This window comes from Triticum aestivum, chromosome 7B (genome assembly GCF_018294505.1).
Source record: "Triticum aestivum cultivar Chinese Spring chromosome 7B, IWGSC CS RefSeq v2.1, whole genome shotgun sequence".
Taxonomy (NCBI): domain Eukaryota; kingdom Viridiplantae; phylum Streptophyta; class Magnoliopsida; order Poales; family Poaceae; genus Triticum; species Triticum aestivum.
The window spans coordinates 612,631,030-612,655,129 of NC_057813.1; positions in this window are offsets into that span (position 1 = coordinate 612,631,030).

A 24,100-nucleotide genomic window follows, 5' to 3' on the forward strand; every position below is an offset into this window, starting at 1 on the left:
GCCGCACTACGCATACCTCAAGCTCAAGATGCCAGGCCTTCGAGGAGTCATCACGGTCAATGGAAACACTGAACGTTCTCTCCGCACGGAGGAACATACAGCGGCTCTCGCGGCAGAAGTACAATGCAGCCTCTTAAGGCAATTCTCGAGTCCGGCCGTTAAGCGGCCGGACACAGCTAAGCGCGCCCGGAGTAACCTACAACAAGACCACCTGGCACGTGCCGAGCACGCGTAGCAGTGCGGCCCCAACCCCAGCCCCTGTAAAACGTCAAGACAGGTCCTTCGCGTACACCATTACGCTCTGAAGATACCTTGGGCATGGGGAGAGGGGCACGACCACGATAGGCCCAGACTGCGGCTCAACCACACCAGGGGCTCTCAAGTGTGTCGTTCTTTTTTTTCTTTTTCCTTTTTTATTTTTACCCACAGGACTCCGTTCGTCAGAGGCCCTGTCCGGCAGTAGACCTGCCGAACTCACGATGCAACAGCCAGGGAAGAAGAAAGGCTACAGCGAATATCCAGGTGGTCTCCATTACGAGCATTAAATCTGTTTTATGCACCATTCCGCAGCCTACCCCTGGAGGGGGACATGTTTAACAGTCCCATCCCTTGCTTATCGCACCATTTGTATCGTTCTGCACTTACAGCAGTTTTTCTTGAATAAGTAATGCAGCACCTTTTTGCTTGCAATTGCATTTCTTTTCTTACATATGTTCATTTGTGACATTACGCATCCGTACGTTTTGGTACGGCTAAATACACCAGGGGCTTATGTTTCCCGCATCATGGTGTGATAAGTCCGAACACTTTCACAAGTGCGGCACCCCGAACTTATAGCATTATATGCATCAGCTCCGAATCATGTCTTGGGTCAATAGTTGGGTTTGCCCGGCTCCCATGTTTTGGTACCTTACGTTCCGTTGTATCGGCTAAGGTAGCACTGGGAGAACCACTGCGATTGCGCCCCAGTTGAGCTGGGTTAACGCCTCAGTGGAGAAAGCTAAAACTGACCGTCATGATGAGGCGAGAGCTGGTCGCTGTTCGAGAGGTTTTTTGCGAGTCCCTAAAGACTTATGCCGCTTAGAGCGAGGAGCCGGTCTTTGTCCGGCCCAGGCGTGGATAGCGCCCCAAATTCGGCCTTCCGAAGACTAGGGGCTTCGCCGAAATTTAAAATTATAGAATTCTATGGCTAAGTGAGAGTGTTCAAGCATTATAAGTCCGGTTGCCTTGTTCGTTGTGTTGAGCGCCTCCCTAGATGGACCCAAATATGGGAACAAGAGTGCTCAAGTTTATCCCGAACACCCCAGCACTCGTGGCATGGGGGCTGAAGCCGACGACTTGCCATCTCTCAGATTTGATAAACAGCCGCACAGAAGGTAATATTTTAAATTAAAAGCGTTGCTTAGCGCAAATGAACTAAGTTTTCAGCGCACAGGATAACAAAATGCGAGTCTACTCAAATATTACATCTTTGGAGCACTCACCCGCAATAGTGCGGGCGCCCTTCAGCACACTCTTATAATACATCTCGGGCGTGCGATGCTCCTTGCCCTCCGGTGGTGGGTCCGTCACGAGCTTCTGGGCATCCATCTTGCCCCAGTGCACCTTTGCGCGGGCAAGGGCCCGACGGGCACCTTCAATACAGGCGGAGTGCTTGATGACTTCAACCCACGGGCACGCATCCACCAGCCGCCGCACCAGGCCGAAGTAGCTCCCAGGCATGGCCTCCTTAGGCCACAGCCGAACTATGAGGCCCTTCATGGCCTGTTCGGCCGCCTTGTGGAGCTCGACCAGCTGCTTTAGCTGGTCGCTAAGGGGCACCGGATGTCCGGCCTCAGCATACTGAGACCAGAAGACCTTCTCCGTCGAGCTCCCCTCCTCGGCCCGGTAGAACGCGGCAGCATCGGACACGCTGCGAGGAAGATCTGCGAACGCTCCTGGAGAGCTCCGAATTCGGGTAAGCAACAGGTAATTAACACTCACATGCTTACTTTGCATGAAAAATGCCTTACCCGCTGCTATTTTCTTCAAACGCCTCGATTTCCTGGAGGGCCTTGTAGGCTTCGGCCTTAGCGGCTTTGGCACTCTCAAGAGCCGTTGCAAGCTCAGACTCTCGAGTCTTCGAGTCACGCTCCAGGCTCTCATGTTTTTTCACGAGATCCTGGAGCTCTTGCTGTACCTCTGCCACCCGCGCCTCCTGCTTCTCTCGCTCGGTGCGCTCCGCGGCCGCATTGCGTTCGGCCGCGGCCACCGCCTCTTTCAGGGTTGCCACTTCGTTAGTGGCCCCTGCAATACCCATGTTATCCTTGTCTTTCATTTTGCAACCAAAATCCTTTTCTGTAAGGTACAATTTTAAAAAGGTGTTACTCACCTTCCTTGTCCTCGAGCTGCTTCTTGGCACGGCCGAGCTTGTTCCCGGACCTCTCGAGGCCTTCCTTCAAAGTATTGACCTCCGCAGTCAGTGCGGCAGAGGTCAGCAGCGCAGCCTACAATCCCATATCAACATATTTTTTATGACTCCTGCGTATATCTTCTTAGATCCTCAGCCCGGCTTTTCTTTCCAAACACCGAACCGAGCATCAGGGGCTACTGTCTATGCGGTACTATTTTACATATATCAAAATTCTTACCTCAAAGCCTGTTAGAAGGCTGCTGCAGGCTTCGGTCAGCCCGCTCTTGGCGAGCTGCACCTTCTGAATCACCGCACTCATGACAGTGCGGTGTTCCTCTTTGATGGAGGCGCCATTGAGTGCCTCCAGCAAGCTATTCGGCGCCTCCGGTTGGACGGAGGCTGCCAGTGTCACGGTCTTGCCCTTCTTACGAAGGGGCCGCCCGCCGGACTCCGGAGCCACTATGGGATCCGGAGCCGAGTCGGGTGCAAAGTCCGGGAGGTTGTCCTACGACACCTCCGGGGCCTCCTCCTCCTGGCGGGTCCCTTCCCGGGATCCCACCTCGGCATCGTCCGTATCACGGGGGGTGGAGGCGGTCGGAAGAGAATCCATATCCGACACACCTAAGGACTCGCTCGATGAAGCGAGAAGATCGTCCTTGGGTGGACTGCAGGGTTATATGCAGCATTAGAAAGACATTGTGTGGCAAAAAAGATAAACCATGAAGTTATTCGGGAGTCCGGATACTCACGATCTTGCCAGGGGCTTGGCCCTTGGAGGCCAGTCCTCGTCGTCATCATTGGCGTTGGCAGAGCAGTCCGGGGGAAGAGTTTTTCCCTTATTGGACCCTTCGGCCTCCCTCATTGGGGAGGCCTTCCTTTTCTTCTCTTCCCCCGCTGGGGAAGAGGCTTTCTTCTTCTCCTCCTCACCTTGGTGAGAGGAGTCGGCCTCGGAGTCGTCATCCGATAGCACATGAAAGCGGGAACTCTTCCGAGTCCCCGTGGCCTTCTTCTTGGCCTTCTTCTCCGGCACCACATGGGGTGCCGGAGCCAGCAGCCCCGTCAAACGGGCATCCGCTGGGTCCTTTGGCAATGGGGCCGGACAGATAGCCTGTTCGGCCTCCTTCAGCCAGTCCTGTCAAAGGAAAGGGAGTTTAGATCCTGCATAGAGTCAAACTATGGAAAACAAGCGTTCCTTAAAGGACAAAATCACTTACCTCATCAGCTGGACGCTCCGAGCTGAATCCGCGATCTTCGGTAGCGGATGCGGGAGCCTCGACGCCCTTGAACAGCACCTTCCATACATCTTCGTACGTAGTGTCGAAGAGCCCATTCAAAGTCTGGTGCTGCCCCGGATCGAACTCCCACATGTTGAAGCCCCGTCGTTGGCACGGGAGAATTTGGCGGATGAGCATGACCTGGACTACGTTGACAAGCTTGAGCTTCTTGTCCACTAGCTTTTGGATACAAGCTTGGAGTCCGGTCAGCTCCTCCGAATCACCCCATGTCCGGCCGCTCTCTTTCCAGGAGGTGAGCCGTGTGGGGATGCCAGATCTGAATTCGGGGACCGCTGCCCATTCGGGGTCATGCGGCTCGGTGATGTAGAACCACCCCGATTGCCACCCCTTGATGGTTTCCACGAAAGTGCCCTCGAGCCAAGTAACGTGGGACATCCTACCCACCATGGCGCCACCGCACTCCGCTTGGCTTCCCTTCACAACCTTCGGCTTGACACTGAAGGTCTTGAGCCACAAGCCGAAGTGGGGCTGGATGCAGAGGAAGGCCTCACACACAACGATAAACGCCGAGATGTTGAGGATGAAATTCTGGGCAAAATCATGGAAATCCAGGCCGTAGTAGAACATGAGCCCCCGGACAAAGGGATGGAGTGGGAAGCCCAGTCCGCGGAGGAAATGGGGAAGGAATACTACCCTCTCATGGGGCTTGGGGGTGGGGATGAGCTCTCCCTCGTTGGGGAGCCGGTGCGCGATGTCGCTGGACAAGTATCCGGCGTTGCGCAGCTTCTGGATCTGCCCCTCCATGACGGAGGAGGCCATCCACTTGCCTCCTGCTCCGGACATAGTTGGAGAAGGTTGAGGTGAGATGTGCAGGCTTGGGCGCTGGAGCTCGGGTTCACAGAGATGGGTAAGCCAAGGAGGAAGAAGCCGCGGGTAATAGGGTTGGATCTTTATCCCCTTATATGGGCGGATGAAAACATGCGTCCCCACCGGCCTGATAAAACTCGCTTATCCCCCAAGCGCCGCAATCAATGGCGCGGTCGGGTTACCCATGTCCGTATTGATGGGAATCCCGGAATAAGGGGAACACGATCTCTGCTTCGACAAGACGTGCCAAGGAAACCGCTTCGCTAAACGCACTGAGGTGGTACAATAAAAACGATTTAAGTAAAGGCTTGGTAGTGGTGTGACGTCACGCCATCAAATACGTCAGCAGATTGAACTTGTGTAAATATTATTCTCTCTACGGTGGTATGTGGAAATTATTTTTGCAGAGCCGGACACTATCCTGGTGTTCACAATCTTCTATAAATTATTCGGAGGAGGAACCCGCCTTGCAATGCCGAAGACAATATGCGAGCCGGACTCGTCATCATTGAAGCCTGGTTCAGGGGCTACTGAGGGAGTCCTGGACTAGGGGGTGTCCGGATAGCCGAACTATCATCATCGGCCGGACTCCAAGACTATGAAGATACAAGATTGAAGACTTCGTCCCGTGTCCGGATGGGACTTTCCTTGGCGTAGAAGGCAAGCTTGGCGATACGGATATGTAGATCTCCTACCATTGTAACCGACTCTGTGTAACCCTAGCCCTCTCCGTGTCTATATAAACCGGATGGCTTTAGTCCGTAGGATGGAAAAGAACAATCATACCATAGGCTAGCTTCTAGGGTTTAGCCTCCTTGATCTCGTGGTAGATCTACTCTTGTAACACACATCATCAATATTAATCAAGCAGGACGTAGGGTTTTACCTCCATCAAGAGGGCCCGAACCTGGGTCAAACATCGTGTCTCTCGTCTCCTGTTACCATCCGCTTAGACGCACAGTTCGGGACCCCCTACCCGAGATCCGCCGGTTTTGACACCGACACTCCTCCTCCAGGGCATCTAGACTGTCCTGCCGATCCAGCTCGGCTTCTCTCTCTTCATACATGCGCACTCGAGGTGAGTCATGAATGATATCACAAGGCAATACCGCCTCTGTGCCATACACCATGAAGAATGGTGTGTATCCGGTAGTGCGATTTGGCATGGTTCGCACTCCCCATAGTACGAAGTCGAGCTCCTCGGCCCAGTGCGTATCTGATTCTTTCAAGGACCGCACTAGTATGGGTTTGATGCCGCTCATAATAAGACCATTTGCTCGTTCGACTTGGCCGTTTGTTTGGGGGTGATAGACGGAGGTGTATCGAGCTTAATGCCCATGTTGCCGCACCAAGTTTTCACCTCGTCGGCTGTGAAGTTGGAGCCATTATCGGTGATGATGCTGTGGGGGACACCGTAACAGTGTATGACCCCTGATATGAAGTCTATCACTGGTCCGGATTCGGCCGTTTTAACTGGTTTGGCTTCTATCCATTTGGTGAATTTTTCTACCATGACCAATAGGTATTTTTTTCTTATGGCTTCCTCCTTTAAGGGGTCCGACCATATCGAGCCCCCAGACCGCAAAGTGCCAAGTTATGGGGATTGTTTGGAGAGCGGTAGGTGGCATATGGCTCTGGTTTGCGAAAAGCTGGCAACCGATGCAGTGTTGGACAAGGTCCTGTGCGTCTGCTCTGGCTGCCGGCTAGTAAAAACCTCTGCGGAAGGCCTTGCTTACAAGGGCCCGAGCTGCGGCGTGGTGGCCACCGAGTCTAGCATGAATTTTGGCCAAAAGCTGCCACACTTCCTCTTCGGAGATGCACCTTTGGAGTACTCTGGTAGCGCTTTTCTTATAAAGCTCTCCATCGTGGACCTTGTAGGCTTTAGAGCGCCGCACAATGCAATGTGCCTCATTTTGGTCCTTGGGGAGTTCTTGCCTATTTAGGTAGGCTAAGAAGGGTTCTGTCCACGGGGCAATGATAGCCATGATCACGTGGGCTGATGGTGTTATTTCGGTGGCGGAGCCTCCGATTATGTCAGTGTGTTCGGGATCTAGGGTTGTGGTCGGATCCGGACTAGTATTGTCGGTCTCCCCTTGCCACACCAGGGATGGCTTGAACAGCCTTTCCAAGAAGATATTAGGTGGGACGGGGTCGCGCTTAGCGCCGATGCAGGCGAGGATATCCGCTGCTTGGTTGTTTTCTCGGACCACATGATGGAATTCGAGCCCCTCGAACCGAGCTGACATCTTGAGGACGGCATTGCGGTAAGCCGCCATTTTCGGGTCCTTGGCATCAATGTCTCCATTTATTTCAGATATTGTGAGATTCGAATCCCCACACACTTCTAGGCGTTTAATGCCCATGGAGACTGCTGAGGGAGTCCCGGATTAGGGGATGTCCGGATGACCGTACTATGACCTTTGGCCGTACTCCTGGACTATGAAGATACAGATTGAAGACTTCCTCCCGTGTCCGGATGGGACATTCCTTGGCGTGGAAGGCAAGCTTGGCAATACAGATATGTAGATCTCCTCCCATTGTGACTGACTCTGTGTAACCCTAGCCCTCTCCGGTGTCTATATAAACCGGAGAGTTTTAGTCCATAGGATGAACAACAATCATACCATAGGCTAGCTTATAGGGTTTAGCCTCTCTGATCTCGTGGTAGATCTACTCTTGTACTACCCATATCATCAATATTAATCAAGAAGGAGTAGGGTTTTACCTCCATCGAGAGGGCCCGAACCTGGGTAAAAACATCGTGTCCCTTGTCTCTTGTTACCATCCACCTAGACGCACAGTTCGGGACCCCCTACCCGAGATCCGCTAGTTTTGACACCGACATTGGTGCTTTCATTGAGAGTTCCTCTGTGTCATCATCTTTAGGCCCGATGGCTCCTCCGATCATCAACAACAATGCGGTCCAGGGTGAGACTTTTCTCCCCGGACAGATCTTCGTATTCGGCGGCTTTGCACTGCGGGCCAATTCGCTTGGCCATCTGGAGCAGATCGAAAGCCACGCCCCTGGCCATCAGGTCAGATTTGGAAGTTTCAACTACATGGCTGACATCCGTGGACACTTGATATTCGACGGATTCGAGCCACGGCCAAGCGCGCCGCACTGTCACGGTGGGCATGATATAGCTCTACCGCCGAACAGTGCCCAGGAGGTCGCCCCAGTGTCCGCTCCGACCCTTAGTTTGGAGCCGACTGCGCCAATTGAGGATGAGTGGCTGGACACCGCCTCGGGGGTTGCAATCTCCACGGCGATCGAGCCGAACACCAGCCTTGTCCTTTGCAAAGCTCGTGGCTCTAAGGTGCCGTACTCCTCCCCGGACTCCGAACCTTCCGCGCCCCTGCCGATCAAACCCGATTGGCCGCCGATCATGGAGTTCGCCGCCGCGTACATCTTTTAGCACTCACCCTTTGGCGACATTCTAAATTCACTAAAGTCTCTCTCTTTATCAGGAGAGCCCTGGACGAACTATGGCCAGCAAGGTTGGGATGCGGACTACGAAGAAATTCAAAGCCCACCCACCACCCACTTCGTAGCCACTGTCGATGATTTAACCGACATGCTCGACTTCGACTCCGAAGACATCGACGGTATGGACACCGATGCCGGAGACGACCAAGACCCAGCGCCTCTAGGGCACTGGAAGGCCACGTCGTCATACGACATGTACATGGTGGACACCCCGAAAGAAGGGGATGGCAATGGAACAACGGAGGATGACCCCTCCAAGAAGCAGCCTAAGAACCAGCGTCAGCGGCGCCGCTCTAAATCCCGCCAAAGCAAAAACAGCGATTCCGGCACGGGAAATAATAACACCCCGGACAGTGCCGAAGACAACCTCCTCCAGCTGGATTCAGCACAGGAGGATGGAGAGACCAGCCCTCATGAGAAAGCGGTAGACAGAGAGGTAGAGGATGATAATTACATGCTTCCCTCCGAAGACGAGGCAAGCCTAGACGACGACGAATTTGTCGTGCCTGAGGATCCCGTTGAATAAGAGCGTTTCAAACGCAGGCATATGGCCACGGCGAGCAGCCTCAAGAAAAAACAGCAGCAGCTTAGAGCTGACTAAGACTTGCTAGCCGACAGATGGACTGAAATCCTGGCAGCCGAGGAATACGAACTCGAACACCCCTCCAAGAGCTACCCAAACCGCAAGCTGCTACCCCTATTAGATGAGGAAGCACCTAAACCTACATCACCAGCGCATGACGCGGCCGGCCGGCCACCTCGTGGCCGCGACAGAGAGGCCTCTCGGCCATCAATTCAAGTCGCAGCCCGGCGCCGCTATACCAAGGCACGGGGAAATGCACCGGTCCTGCGAGACATATTGGAGGACAAGGCAAGGCAAACAAGATCGATCTATGGATCGCGTGGGTGCCCCACGGCACGAAATGATAGCTGTCACGCCGGATATGGCAAATACGGCCAGGCCGAACACAGCAGACAAAGCTCATTTGAGCTACGTCATGATATAGCCCAGTACAGAGGCGCCGCACACCCACTATGATTCACAGATGAAGTAATGGATCATCAAATCCCCGAGGGTTTTAAACTCGTAAACATCGAATCGTACGATGGCACAGCAGATCCTGTGGTATGGATCGAGGACTATCTTCTTCATATCCACATGGCATGTGGTGATGATCTACACGCTATCAAATACCTCCCACTCAAGCTTAAAGGACCAGCTCGACATTGGCTTAACAGCTTGCTAGCAGAGTCAATTGGTTGCTGGGAGGACCTGGAAGCCGCATTCCTTGACAATTTCCAAGGAACCTATGTGCGACCACCAGACGCCGATGACCTAAGCCACATCATTCAGCAGCCAGATGAATCGGCCAGACAATTCTGGACACGGTTCCTAACCAAGAAAAATCAAATAGTCGACTGTCCGGACGCGGAGGCCCTCGCAGCCTTCAAACATAACATCCATGACGAATGGCTTGCCCGGCACCTAGGACAGGAAAAGCCAAAATCCATGGCAGCCCTCACAACACTCATGACCCGCTTTTGCGCGGGAGAAGACAGCTGGCTAGCTCGTAGTAATAACATGACCAAGAGCCCTAGTAATTCGGATACCAAGGACAACAATGGCAGGTCGCGTCGCAACAAACACAAGCGCCGCATTAACGGCGACAATGTAGAGGATACGGTAGTTAATGCCGGATTCCGAGGCCCTAAACCCGGTCAGCGGAAAAAGCCATTCAAAAGAAGTACTCCGGGCCCGTCCAATTTGGACTGAATACTCGATCGCTTGTGCCAGATACACGGCACCCCCGAAAAACCAGCCAATCACACTAACAGGGATTGTTGGGTGTTCAAGCAGGCAGGCAAGTTAAGCGCCGAAAACAGAGACAAGGGGCTGCATAGCAAGGACGAGGAGGAGCCCCGGCCGCCAAATAATAGGGGACAGAAGGGCTTTCCCCCACAAGTGCGGACGATGAACATGATCTATGCAACCCACATCCCTAAAAGGGAACGGAAGCGTGCACTTAGGGATGTATATGCGTTGGAGCCAGTCACCCCAAAGTTCAACCCATGGTCCTCCTGCCCGATCACTTTCGATCGAAGGGACCACCCCACTAGCATCCGCCACGGCGGACTCGCCGTATTGGTTCTAGACCCAATCATTGATGGATTTCACCTCACTAGTGTCCTTATGGGCGGCGGTAACAGCCTGAACCTGCTTTATCAGGATACAGTGCGAAAAATGGGAATAAATCCCTCAAGGATTAAACCCACAAAGACGACCTTTAAAGGCGTCATACCAGGTGTAGAGGCCAACTATACAGGCTCAGTTACACTGGAAGTGGTCTTCGGATCCCCGGATAATTTCCGAAGCGAGGAGTTAATCTTCGACATAGTCCCATTCTGCAGTGGCTATCACGCCCTCCTCGGACAAACCGCATTTGCAAAGTTCAATGTGGTGCCGCACTATGCATACCTCAAGCTCAAGATGCCAGGCCCTCGAGGAGTCATTACGGTCAACGGAAACACCGAATGCTCTCTCCGAATGGAGGAGCATACGGCGGCCCTAGCGGCGGAAGTACAAAGTAGCCTCTCAAGGCAATTCTCCAGTCCGGCTATTAAATGTCCACACACCGTCAAGCGCGCCCGGAGTAACCTACAAAAAGACCGCCTGGCACGTTCCGAGCAAGTGTAGCAGTGCGGCCCCAACCCCAGCCCTCGGGAAATTGTGAAACCAGTGTTACGCGTACATAATTATGCTCTGGAAGTACCATGGGCATAAGGGGAGGGGCACAACCACAGCATGCCCAACACGCGGCTCAACCGCACCAGGGGCTCCAAATTTTGTCATTTCTTTTTTCTTACTTTCAGGACTCCACTATCCAGAAGGCCTGTCCGGCAGTATAATTGCCGAACACACGATGCAACAGCTAGGGAAGCAGCAAGCTACGTCGAACGTTCAGGTGGTCTCTATAACGAGCTAAATACCTGTCTTACATAAAGTATCACAGCTTGCCCCTGGAGGGGGACATGTCAAACAATCCCATCTCTTGCTTATCACACTATTTGTATCCTTCTGCTTTTATAGCGGCCTTTTAATAAACAATACATAGCTCTTGTCTATTATTGCATTCATTTTTTTAAATATGTTCAGTTATGACATTACGCAACCGCACACTTTGGTACGGCTAATACACCAGGGGCTTAAGTACCCCAGAATATGGTGTGAGAAGTCCGAACACTCTCACGAGTGCGGCACCCCGAACTTATAGCATTATATGCATCGGCTCTGAATCATGTCTTGGGTCAATAGTTGGGTTTGCCCGGCTCCCATGTTTTGGTACCTTACATTCCGTTATATTGGCTAAGGTAGCGCTGGGAGAACTACTGCAATTGTGCCCCAGTTGAGCTGGGTTAAGCACCTCAGTAGAGAAAGCTAAAACTGACCGTCATGATAGGGCAAGAGTCGGTCGCTGTTCAGAGGTTTTCGAGTCCCTGAAGACTTATGCCGCTTAGAGCGAGGAGCTGGCTTTGTCCGGCCTAGGCGTGGATAGCGCCCCGAACTCGGTCTTCCGAATACTAGGGGCTCCGCCAAAATTTAAAATTATAGAATTCTATGGCTAAGTGAGAGTGATAAAGCATTATAGTCCGAATGCCTTGTTCGTTGTGCTGAGCGCCTCCCTCGAAGGACCCAAGAATGGGAACAAGAGCGCACAGGTTTATCCCGAACACCCCAGCACTCATGGCATGGGGGCAGAAGCCGATGACTCGCATCTCTCAGATTTAATAAACGGCCGCACAGAAGGTAATATTTTAAATTCAAAAAGCGTTGCTTAGCGCATATGAACAAGTTTTCAGCGCACAGGATAAACACGAGCGAGTTTACTCAAAAATTAAATCCTTGGAACATTCATTCACCACAAGGCGGGCACCCTTCAGGACGCCCTCATAATACATCTCGGGCCTGCGATGCTCCTTCCCCTCCGGTGGCCCATCTGTCACCAGCTTCTTAGCATCCAGCTTGCCGCAGTGTACCTTAGCACGAGCAAGGGCCCTATGGGCGCCTTCGATGCATACGGAGCGCTTGATGACTTCAAGCCATGGACAGGCATCCACCAGCCGCCTCACCAGCCAAAAGTAGCTCCCGGCCACGACCTCGCCAGGCCATAGCCGGACTATAAGGCCCTTCATGGCCTGTTCGGCTACCTTATGGAGCTTGACCAGCTGCTTCTGCTGGTCGCTCAAGGGCACCGGGTGTCTGGCCTCAGCATACTGGGACCAGAACACCTTCTCCGTCGAGCTCCCTTCCTCGGCTCGGTAGAATGCGGCAGCATCGGACACACTGCAGGGCAGATCTGCGAATGCTCCTGGAGAGCTCCGGATTCGGGTAAGTAACAAGTAACTTACTTTCACATGCTTGCTTTGCATAAAGAATGCCTTACCTGTCGCTATCTTCTTCATCGCCTCAATTTCCTGGAGGGCTTTTTGGGCTTCGGCCTTGGCGAATTTGGTGCTCTCAAGGGCCGAGGCAAGCTCGGACTCTCGAGCCTTTGAGTCAAGCTCCAATCTTTCGTGTTTCTTCACAAGAGTATGGAGCTCTTGCCGCACCTCCGCCACCCGCGCCTCCTACTTTTCTTGCTCGGTGCGCTCCACGGCCGCATTGTCTTCGGCCTTGGACAGTGCTTCCTTCAGGGTCGCCACCTCGGTTGTGGCCCCTGTAACACTCACGTTGGTCCTGTCATTTTTTGCAACCAGGTATTTTTTATATACTAACATCAGGTACTACTTATCGTCCTTGTCCTTGAGCTGCTTCTTGGCAAGGGCGAGCTCGTTCTCGGACCGCTCGATGCTCTGCTTCAATGCATCGACCTCCGCAGTCAGTGCAGTAGAGGTCAGCAGCGCAGCCTGCATTCCCATATTGACATATTTATGTTAGACTCCTGCGTATATCTTTTTAGATCCTCAGTCCGCCTTTTCTTCCTGAACACCAAACTGAGCATCAGGGGCTACTGTCTATGCGGTAATATTTTTACATATCTTAATACATACCTCGAAGCCTGTTAGAAGGCTGGCACAGGCTTCTGTCAGCCCGCTCTTGGCGGACTGAACCTTCTTGACCACCGCACTCATAATAGTGTGGTGCTCCTCGTCGATGGAGGCGCCTTTAAGCACCTCCAGCAAATTGTTCGGTGCCTCCGGTTGGACGGGGGTCACCGGCGTCGTAGGCTTGCCCTTCTTACGAGGGGGGCGCCTGCCGGACTCCGGAACCACTGAAGGTTCCGGTGCGGCGTCCGGTCCAGGGCCGGACTTAGAGCCCTTTGGGGTTTTATCCCCTTGGCGCCTGGAATTCGGAAGGTCGCCTTGCGGCGCCTCCGGGGCTACCTCCTCCTGGCTCGTCCCCTTTTGGTACTCCACCTCGGCGTCGTCCGTAGGGCGAGGGGAGGTAGCGGTCGGAAGTGAAAGACTGTTCACATCCGACGAATCCAGGGATCCGCTCGACGAAGCGTTGAGCTGGGCCTTGGGCGGACTGCATGATTATGTTCGGCGTTAGAAGATACTGTGCCGTAAAGGAACACCGTGAGTTATTTTGATATCCGGATACTTACGATTTCGCCAGGGGCTTGGCCCTGGATGGCCACACCTCTTCACCGTCTTCAGCGTTCGTGGAGTAGTCCGGGAGAAGGGGTTTTCCCTTCTTGGACCCTCCGGCCCCCCTAGTCGGGGTGGCCTTCCTTTTCTTTCCTCCCCCCGTTGGAGGGGGAGAGGCCTCTTCTTCCTCCTCCTCGCCTTTGTGGGAGGAGTGTGCTTCGGAGTCCTCGGACGAGGAATCCGACACTACCAGGCGCCGGGAACTCTTTCGAGTTCCCGTGGCCTTCTTCTGGGCCTTCTTCTCCGGCACCACATGAGGTGCCGGGACCAGCAGCTTTGCCAAGCGGGCATCTGCCGGACCTTCGGGCAAAGGAGACGGACAGTCAATCTGTCCGGACTTCTTCTGCCAGTCTTGTCAAAGGAACGGGAGCTTAGATCCCGCATAGAGTCAAACTATGAAAAACAAATATCCTGTGATGGACAAAATAAACTTACCGTGCTGGTTTGGCGCTTCGTGCAGAATCCGCGATCCTCGGTAGTGGGAGGGTGAACCTCGGAGCCCTTGAATAGCACCTTCCAAGCATCTTCGTGCGTTGTGTCAAAAAGCCTGGAAAAAGTTTGGTGCTGGGCCGGGTCGAATTCCCACAGGTTAAAAGCCCGTCGTTGACACGGGAGGATGCGGCGGAAGAGCATGACCTGGACTACGGTGACGAGTATAACCTTCTTGTCCATCAGGTTTTGGACGCAGGTTTGGAGTCCAGTCGCCTCTTCTGAATTACCCCACGACAGGCCTGTCTCTTTCCAAGAGGTGAGCCGTGTGGGGATGCCAGATCGGAATTCGGGGGCCGCTGCCCATTCAGGGTTGCGTGGCTCGGTGATGTAGAACCACCCTGATTGCCACCCCTTGATGGTTTCCACAAAGGAGCCCTCAAGCCATGTGACATTGGGCATTTTGCCCACCATGGCGCCTCCGCACTCCGCTTGCCGGCCGCCTACTACCTTTGGCTTGACATTGAAGGTCTTTAGCCATAAGCCGAAGTGGGGCTTAATGCGGAGGAAGACCTCGCACACGACGATAAACGCCGAGATGTTGAGGATGAAGTCCGGGGCCAGATCGTGGAAGTCCAGGCCGTAGTAGAACATGAGCCCCTGGACAAATGGGTGGAGTGGGAAGCCCAGTCCACGGAGGAAATGGGGGAGGAACACCACCCTCTCATGGGGCCTAGGGGTGGGGATGAGCTGCCCCTCATCTGGGAGCCGGTGCGCGATGTCATTGGACAACTATCCGGCCTTCCTCAACTTTTTGATGTGCCCCTCCGTGACGGAGGAGGCCATCCACCTACGTCCCGCTCCGGACATGACTGGAGAAGGTTGAGGTGGGAAGTGCGGGCTTGGGCGTTGGAGCTCGAGTGCACGGAGATGGATAAGCAAAGGAGGAAGAAGGCGTAAATGGAAAGAGTGGATCCTTATCCCCTTATATGGGCGGACGAAGATATGTACCCCCACCAGCCTAGTAAAACTCGCTTATCTCCCAAACGCCGTGATTAATGGCGCGGTTGGGTTACCCACACCCGTATTGATGAGAATCCCGGAATAAGGGGACACGATCTCTGCTTTGACAAGACGTGCCAAGGAAACCGCCTCGCTAAACGCGTTGAGGTGGGACAATAAAACGATTCGAATGAAGGCTTGGCCGTGGCATGATGTCACGCTGCGGAATACGTCAGCAGATTAGATTTGTTCAAATGTTATTCTCTCTACGGTGGTATGTGGAACTTATTTTGCAGAGCCGGACACTATCCTTGTGTTCAACATCTTCTATGAAGTATTCGGAGGAGGAACCCGCCTTGCAATGCCGAAGAGAATTGGCGCGTCGGACTCGTCGTCATTGAAGCCTGGTTCAGGGGCTACTGAGGGAGTCCCGGATTAGGGGGTGTCCGGATGACCGGACTATGACCTTTGGCCGGACTCCTGGACTATGAAGATACAAGATTGAAGACTTCGTCCCGTGTCCGGATGGGACATTCCTTGGCGTGGAAGGCAAGCTTGGCGATACGGATATGTAGATCTCCTCCCATTGTAACCGACTCTGTGTAACCCTAGCCCTCTCCGGTGTCTATATAAACCAGAGAGTTTTAGTCCATAGGACGAACAACAATCATACCATAGGCTAGCTTCTAGGGTTTAGCCTCTCTGATCTCGTGGTAGATCTACTCTTGTACTACCCATATCATCAATATTAATCAAGCAGGAGTAGGGTTTTACCTCCATCGAGAGGGCCCGAACCTGGGTAAAAACATCGTGTCCCATGTCTCCTGTTACCATCCGCCTAGACGCATAGTTCGGGACCCCCTACCCGAGATCCGCCGATTTTGACACTGACAACTGCCATCCGAAGACCATGCAACAAAGCCTCGTATTCAGCTGCATTGTTGGAGTCTTTGTATAATATTTGGAGTATGTATTGGACTGTATCTCCGGTGGGGGATGTCAGGACAACGCCCGCTCCCAGACCAGCCAGCATTTTAGAGCCGTCAAAGTGCATGATCCAATTGGACTATGCGCCGTACTCTTTAGGGAGTTAGGCTTTTGTCCATTCGGCGATGAAGTCAGCCAGTACTTGTGACTTAATGGCTTGTCGTGGTTTATATATGATGTCGAACGGGATGAGCTCGATGGCCCACTTAGCAATCCAGCTCGTGGCATCGTGGTTGTTTATTATATCGTTGAGTGGTACTTCGGAGGCCACCGTGATTGAACACTCTTGAAAGTAGTGTCATAGTTTCCGGGATGCCATGAAGACCGCGTTGTCAGGACCCCGATCCTAAGTCACACCGATCTAGCATGTAACACATCATATCACTTTGCGGCCTCACGCACGGTATTCCCACGGGTTCCACCTTACCTGGCCCGGGACCGTCTGCGCCTTTTGGCTCATGTGTATGATAGTGCTGCAAGCATCCATATTACAAAGAACCCGGGCTGACATGACTAGTCATGAACCCAAAGTGGCACTAACTTACAGGGACAGGCATACATGACCCAGCAACGAACGTGTCGATCATCAGCGAGTGAATCCAGGCTGTAGCAATTGGCCTAGCAGGACTCCGGTAAACCGGGCTGTAGCAGGCTAACAGGACTCCGGTAGACACCGCGTGACATTTCCCCGAAGGGACAGACACAGGAACGAAGAAGGACACACGCCGGCTAGCCTCAGTGTTCCGGAGCAGTAGCAAGCTACCAAGGCTCAGTGGAAGCACTAGGAGACATTTCCCTATAAGAGAGGCTACCAAGGATAAACAACTAGATAGTCAGTTCCCACACATACCAAGCATTTCAATAACATTCACACAATATGCTCGATATGTGCAAATACAACATGGCATCACAACATGACTCTACAACTTAAGTATTTATTCAATAGGCTCTGAGGAGCGAGATATTACAAACATGTGTCTCATGACCCAACACTCAGAGCATACAAGTCAAAGCACAAGCGGAAGCTTAACATGTCTGAGTACAGACATCTACAAATGAAAAAGGCTGAGAAGCCTGACTATCTACCAGATCCTGCCGAGGGCACAAGATCGTAGCTCCGGTAACAAGCTAAACATTGAAGTCCACGTGGAACTACTAGTGAGACTGAAGTCTCTTTGCAAAAACATAAATTAAGCAACGTGAGTACAAATGTACCCAGCAAGACTTACATCAGAACTAACTACATATCCATCATTATCAACAAAGGGGATGGTGGGGTTTAACTGCAGCAAGCCAGCTTTGACTCGGTGGCTAACCTGAACTACGACTGCAAGTAACTCTTTTGAGGTGGCGCACGCGAGTCCACATATTCACCATATCAATACACCACTATGGATCCGCTCCCGTCTCCCTACGAGAACGCCATCCATAGCACTCACGCTTATCTTGCGTATTTTAGAGTATCCACTTTCACTTGTCTATGAACTGTACAGGCAACCCAGAAGTCCTTTATCGCGGACACGGCTATTCGAATAGATCATATTAACCCTGCAGGGGTGTACTTCTTCACACACGCTCTCACCACTTATCGCCGTATACACGACATGTACTCAGCAACCTTCAAGCGGAAACCCAGCGAGGGTGTCGGCCACGACCTGACTAACCACACAAGTCTCTCGTACAGGTTTATCGCCTATTCGGGTTCCATCCGCAAGGAGATCCGGCCGGGGTGTCGCTCACGGCCCCAAATGATGTGTGTAGGGTTCCCAAGCCCACCTTGACGGGTGGATCTACGCTTGGTACACCGTGCCATGGTGCCTAGTCTGTCCCAAGCCCACCTGTATCGGGTGCCACTTGGTAGACTACTAACACTACCTACATACACCAAAAACTAGTTGCAACTCCTGGACAGAGATCATGTTGATTAATAAGTCGAGAGGGGCACTTAAGCATTCCAATGTGTGGTAGTAGCTGTTCATGGATCACAAACACAGAACTCAGTTCCTGAGGACGGCTTCAATGAGACAACCCACCATGTACTCCTACATGGCCTCTCATCGCTACCTTTACCAAATCGTGTTCACACACTTAGCTCACACATAGTAGGACAAGTTTACACACCTCCAATTCATCCCCGATGAATCAGACCTGACTCAACTCTAAGCAGTAGCAGGCATGACAAACAAACATGAATGAGTAGGCACATCAGGGCTCAAACAACTCCTACTCATGCTAGTGGGTTTCATCTATTTACTGTGGCAATGACAGGTCATGCAGAGGATAAGGGGTTCAGCTACCACAGCAAGTAACAAATATGTCGTTGTTGTCCTAATGCAGTAAAAGAGAGCAGGAGCGAGAGAGTGGGATTGTATCGGAATGAACAAGGGGGTTTTGCTCGCCTGGCACTTCTGAAGATAATATAGCTCTTCATCGGTGCATCAATCTCATCGTCGGTAGCACGTCTATCGAGAGGGGACAATACTGGCATCACAGAAGGAAACACAATCAATGCAATGCACAATATGATGCATGATCATGACATGTCAATATGCTGTGGTTTGAGCTAATGCAACTAGCAGCAAGTTAAATGGAGTTGGTTTGAACCCTAGGTTCAAATTCAAACTCCATATGTGATTTCTTAAATGCCATTTAGTTGAATTGTCCTAAACAGTAGTCATAAGTTGTTCTAACATGCATGAAAAAGGTACAGATGGATAGATTGGATTTTTCTGATAATTTTTTATATATAAATTATTTCATTTGGAGTTACGGTTGAATTTCTATGATTTTTAGAAGTTTAGGATATTTTCTGGAATTTCCTGAATAAGAATAAATCCAGAAAATTGCATTACTACGTCAGCACTGCGTCATGCTGACCTCAGCAGGTCAACAGACCCGATTCAGGTCAAACCTGACCAGTGGTGTCCACTGGTCAGTGACCCAGGGCTGGTTAGTGTCGCTGACAGGTGGGGCTGGTCAACAGACACATCAGCAGGTCAACTCTGTCGTGTGGGGCCGATCAGCAGGTGACGTGGCAAGGTCAAGCTAATGGGTTGGGTCCAACCTGTTAAATTAATACTAAGTACTTTGTTAGCCGGTTAGTTAACCCTGTGGGACCCACTGTCTGTGACACGGGAGTGTGATTAGTGCTTACTTAACCCGCGCCACGTCAGCGAACGGCGTTCAGCCGCCGGTGACCACATCCCGTGGCGGTGGCTCGTCGACGGTTGTCGGGACAGCGCTATAGAGCACCGTTTTGCTCGTGGTTTGCGGCTACAGCGAGCTAGGAGACTCGCGCATCTAGTGGTGGTGGCGGCGGTAGCTAGGATGGCCGGAGTTGACGGCGGCGAGCATTTCCGCGGCGGCTAGAGCTCGGGCACCTGCGGGTTTGGCGTTGTGGTGCGCGGGAGGGGGAGCTGGTGTGTGTGTGTTGGGCTCTTGGGGGCTTTCTGAGCACGGTGAGGCGCTCCGTTGTGAGCGTGCGCGGCTATGGCCACGGCTACGCCATGGCCGGCGGCGAGAAGCTTTCGGCGACGATGGGAAATGAAGCTAGGGGACGGGAATGGATGGGAGAGCACAGGAGAAGCAGCAGGGGCTCACAGCGGATCCATCCGAGGCGGAGGCGAGGCCGGGGGAGTGTCGGAGGCAGCGCAGGGTCGCCGGAGATCTGGGCGGCTGAAGGTTGAAGACGACGACTTGGACGGTGAAGCAGGGCCTCCGGCGTCGTGTAGCTCGGTGGAGAAGGTCGAGGAAGATGCAGCGGAGCTTCTGGACTGCTCGAGGGGACGAGGGAAAGGCGATGGTCGCGGTGGTGTTCGTCGGCGGCGGCGATAGTGCTCGGTGGTAGCGTGCGAGAGAGCCAGAGGAGGAGAGGAGCTCGGGGAGAGAGTGAGAGGGGGCCAAGGGCTGCGTGGCGTCACCTGGTGCATCAAGGAGGAGCCAGGCAGGCTGGGAGGGAGGAGGTGGAGGCCTCGGGCGCGCTGGCGTCGACACACCTCTGCCTACTGGCAGAGGTTGAAGACGACCGCTTCGCCCTGATGGGTTGGGCCTCAGCTACAGTGCTGGGCCAGCTGGGCTGCCAGGTGAGCGCCAGGTAAGTTCTCTCTCTCTGGTTTCTCTATTTTAATTTCTGTTTTCTATTATTCTGTAATCTTTAGGGCTTTTCTAAAAATACCTAGACCCTTTCAAAAATCACTAAACTGCACATGCCCACTGTATAGAATATATCCAACATGGAACATTTCAGTTTAGGAGTATTTGGACATTTAAAATATTTTATAGAATTTAAATGTCCAAATTCAAATACTTATGATTTAATTCAGTGACCTTAGGATGACCTAGAAAATTGTGCACCATTTTTGGGAGAGGTTCTAGACCAATCCAAAAATAATGAACTTTTCTGAAGAGCATTTTGGGTTCACTGAAAATATTTTTATTTGAACCTAGTTGATTTGATCAGGTGCTAGGGTTTGAGCAATCCCCATTTCCACTTAAATAAAATTTAAACATGATGCACACATGAAGGGCTAGCCTACTGCATACCAGAACTAGGGATGTGACAACTCACCCCCACTAAACAAGAATCTCGCCCCGAGATTCAAGCGTAGGGTAAGATGAAGGGGGACGCAAACTAACACAATCTTCACGATCCAGGTGGCACTTCTTAAGGGCGTTAATTCGATCACCATCTTTGTCTCATCGTCTTGCTCTGAGAACTCCAACTAACATGACAATGAGAGAAGAAGGAGACTCTAGAAGGATCGATCTTCTCGAAGATCGAACAACTCGGGATTAACTCACAGAATGAGACATAACAACATCTCTCGAACTGAGACACGAAGCACACATCTAGAGGGATGGAGTGGAACAGATGACGAGGGTTCACTAGGTAGACACCAATTCCACACCTAAGAGGGTGGTGAACGGTTGTCAACGTAGCGAGGAGTTGAGTTGCCATGACACCACAACGAGACACCTTAGGGATGGCGACTCGTAGATATATCCCCTTAAGTGGCAAAAAGAATTACCTTTGATTCAGAGATCATTGAAACTCTTTATACCAGCCTAAGGTAATTCTCGAGCGATCGTTTGGAGGGTTTCGGTAGAATGGCATACCCGGATTAGAATGCATGATGTGGATTACCTTGTTGAAAACAACATAAGGGATGATTTTAGTAACTGGGGAGAAGCTCAATAGTGGAGAAGGAGTTCACTGTTTAAAAAGTTATAGCATAACTGAGGAAACTGAAAGCAATCCCAGTTAGTGCCGATGATAACACCTAGCGTGTGTGTGTGCTCTCAAGAACTTGAGCATTTCCATATCCATCAAGGTTTTACCAATATCCGTGTCAAGGATCCTGGCAACACAATGTACTACCATGATGAATACTGGTGGAAGAGAGGCAGATGCAAAGGAGGATAACACCGTCTCAGATTTCACCTTGGCGGGGCCAAGGAAACAAAATCTGGATGATCGACCGAGAGACATTTAGCACTCCGCTTCTAATGTTCTCCTTGATGTGCTACTGTATCCCATTCATATGGTTTGATATCTACAACATCAAGTAAGGGTCAGACTTCAGGAACACAAAAATCCATAAGGAACAACTAGGGAGTAAATCCTACGAAATCCTTATGGGGAGGTGGCCAACTTTCTCAATCAAGATACTACAATAGTAGGTCTTCCGGCTGGGTGTGTTGGCCACGACATCCACTTACCGGTTACAGAGAGTCCAGTATTATAGTTCCTGGGAAAAGGTCCAACCATCATATCTGCCTGAGATTCAGATCTAGTTGGTGTCAGAATAATCCAGACTCATCGAGTCTAGGAAGAAAAATGAAAGTTTGCAACATAAATCGACGAGATGATGTTGCGAGATTCTCGGGAATGAACTACAATAGCAAGCTCCAAAACATGAGCTGGTTCTGCTACAACATGTGAACATGTTGTCCAGACAAACATGATCACATGGTAGTCTTACAATAAAACACTACCGAGTTCAGGCTGGGAATCATCATCGAGGATATCAAAGTATTGTGCATGAACTAGTATTTGCACAGCAACTCCTTTTCCTTGAACAAATCAGTCAGTGCCTAGGTGTGCTACGAAATTCATATGGAACGAAGATGATCAGTCTAACAGACCACAGAATTCTTCGCACGTGCATGACTGACTTGGGATGATTCCGGAGGAAGCAAAACTAACTTTCTCGAATTCATGGCGGCAACTTGCACCAATTGCACATGAATTAGAGGAAGTCACTTCTTTCATCCAAGCATATCCTTCATGAACGGAACACGAAGATAATGCTTACACAAGTTTCCAACACTAGCCTGATGTTCATCATGAATTATGGAGGAGATAAAATGTTGCTGATGGGCTCAACAACAATTCATCTAGGTTTCCATATAAGTTGAATACCACAATTATGTGACCAAGGTGATAGCATTGGTCAGAACCAAAGAATATAATGGTGTATGCTCGAGGAACAACCACGAGTAAGACAACATTACGAGTATTGTTGGTTCTGATTTGATTTGACGATAGCCCACACTCAAATCAAAGTTTTGATAAGACAATAGGTCCAACAACTGATCACAGGGACCAATCGATGAACATATCATCTTTCTTCAACATACATACAAGATATCCCTTAAAATGAACAAAGTCGGACAAGATTTTATCTTCCAACTCTCCAAGTTGTTGTCCAACTTAACCAACTAGCTTAGGGGTATCCAGCAGAGATTCTTGGAGAAGGGGTGGTTACAAGAAACCAACTTGATCACGAGCTCAACATAGCAGTCAGGGAACAACCCGATGATACCTCCGAGAAGACATTCGGAGAATCACGAACCGCCGATATGTTACTAAGCTCGCGAACAATCTTGCTTTTCAGGGCAAGACGATATGATCACAAGAGCGAGGGATTGGCACAATCCTAACTCATTGATCGAGGAGTGCACTAGAAATAAGGACTAGGTAGCACGATCAGTCTTAGAATGATGATTCATGAACCAACACGCTAAGAATGAAATTATTGTCCTTTAACTACCAAGCAACAAGGTTGCAAGGTGTATTGATTTCACGCATCATAGTTCACTTGTCGGCATTCCAGTTGTGACAACACGACACCGAGGAATGAAAATGATGGCGAGAAATATCACTACGTCGAGAATCCATAAGAGAAGGTGCAACCCTCATGACATTCCTGACATAAAGTGGGTAATACTTCAGGGTAGAACAGAATCAAAAGCCGGGTTGGCATTTTGATTTGCAGATTACAACGACTTGACCCAATCCTGGATATGGATGAGGTACTGGAGTTTGTTTCTCCTAGTCATTCTAAACTAGAATGGCTTGACGGACCAAAGAATGATAGGCACCGATGAACGAATGTCCGCATACTCTTGACTATCAATTGATAGGCGAAGGTCAGAAGACAACTAAAGAGGGACAACTCAAGGAACATATAACTTTCTGAGTTGTGGATGCATAGATTAGTATGTCGAACCAAGTTCAACAGGTTTCTTCCGGATAACCCATGCGGAGAAGGTAGATCTGGCAGAGTCACGATATAGAAAGGAGAACTCATCGAGATCACTCATGTTGTGATATTTTGATCCAACAAACATCTGCCATAAGTGGTTCATAGTATTTGGAAGAAGGAAATACCACGGACCTCGAGGACTAATGCAAAGGTTACTAATATCCTAAAGGAACTAGCAAACACTAACAACATGAAGTAGGTAGAGTGAATCTTGGGTCAGAAGCCCAGGAATAGAAAAAACTACCAACTAAATGGCATCATGGGATGCTTTCGAGAATGATGGCCAGGATCATCACACTGGAACACAAAACATGGCTAGATTACTAGGTGATACTCTAGACATCTAGGGTCATAATAATAGCTCCAACATATACGTCAAGGCAATAGAGTACCTCAACTCACCGTTTAGTGTGGTTAACCTGGCCAGAAAGGTCATCGAAAACAGAGGGAAAGGATTTTGCAATTGCACCAGATTATTTAGAAACCTGGGATGACTCGGACAGCA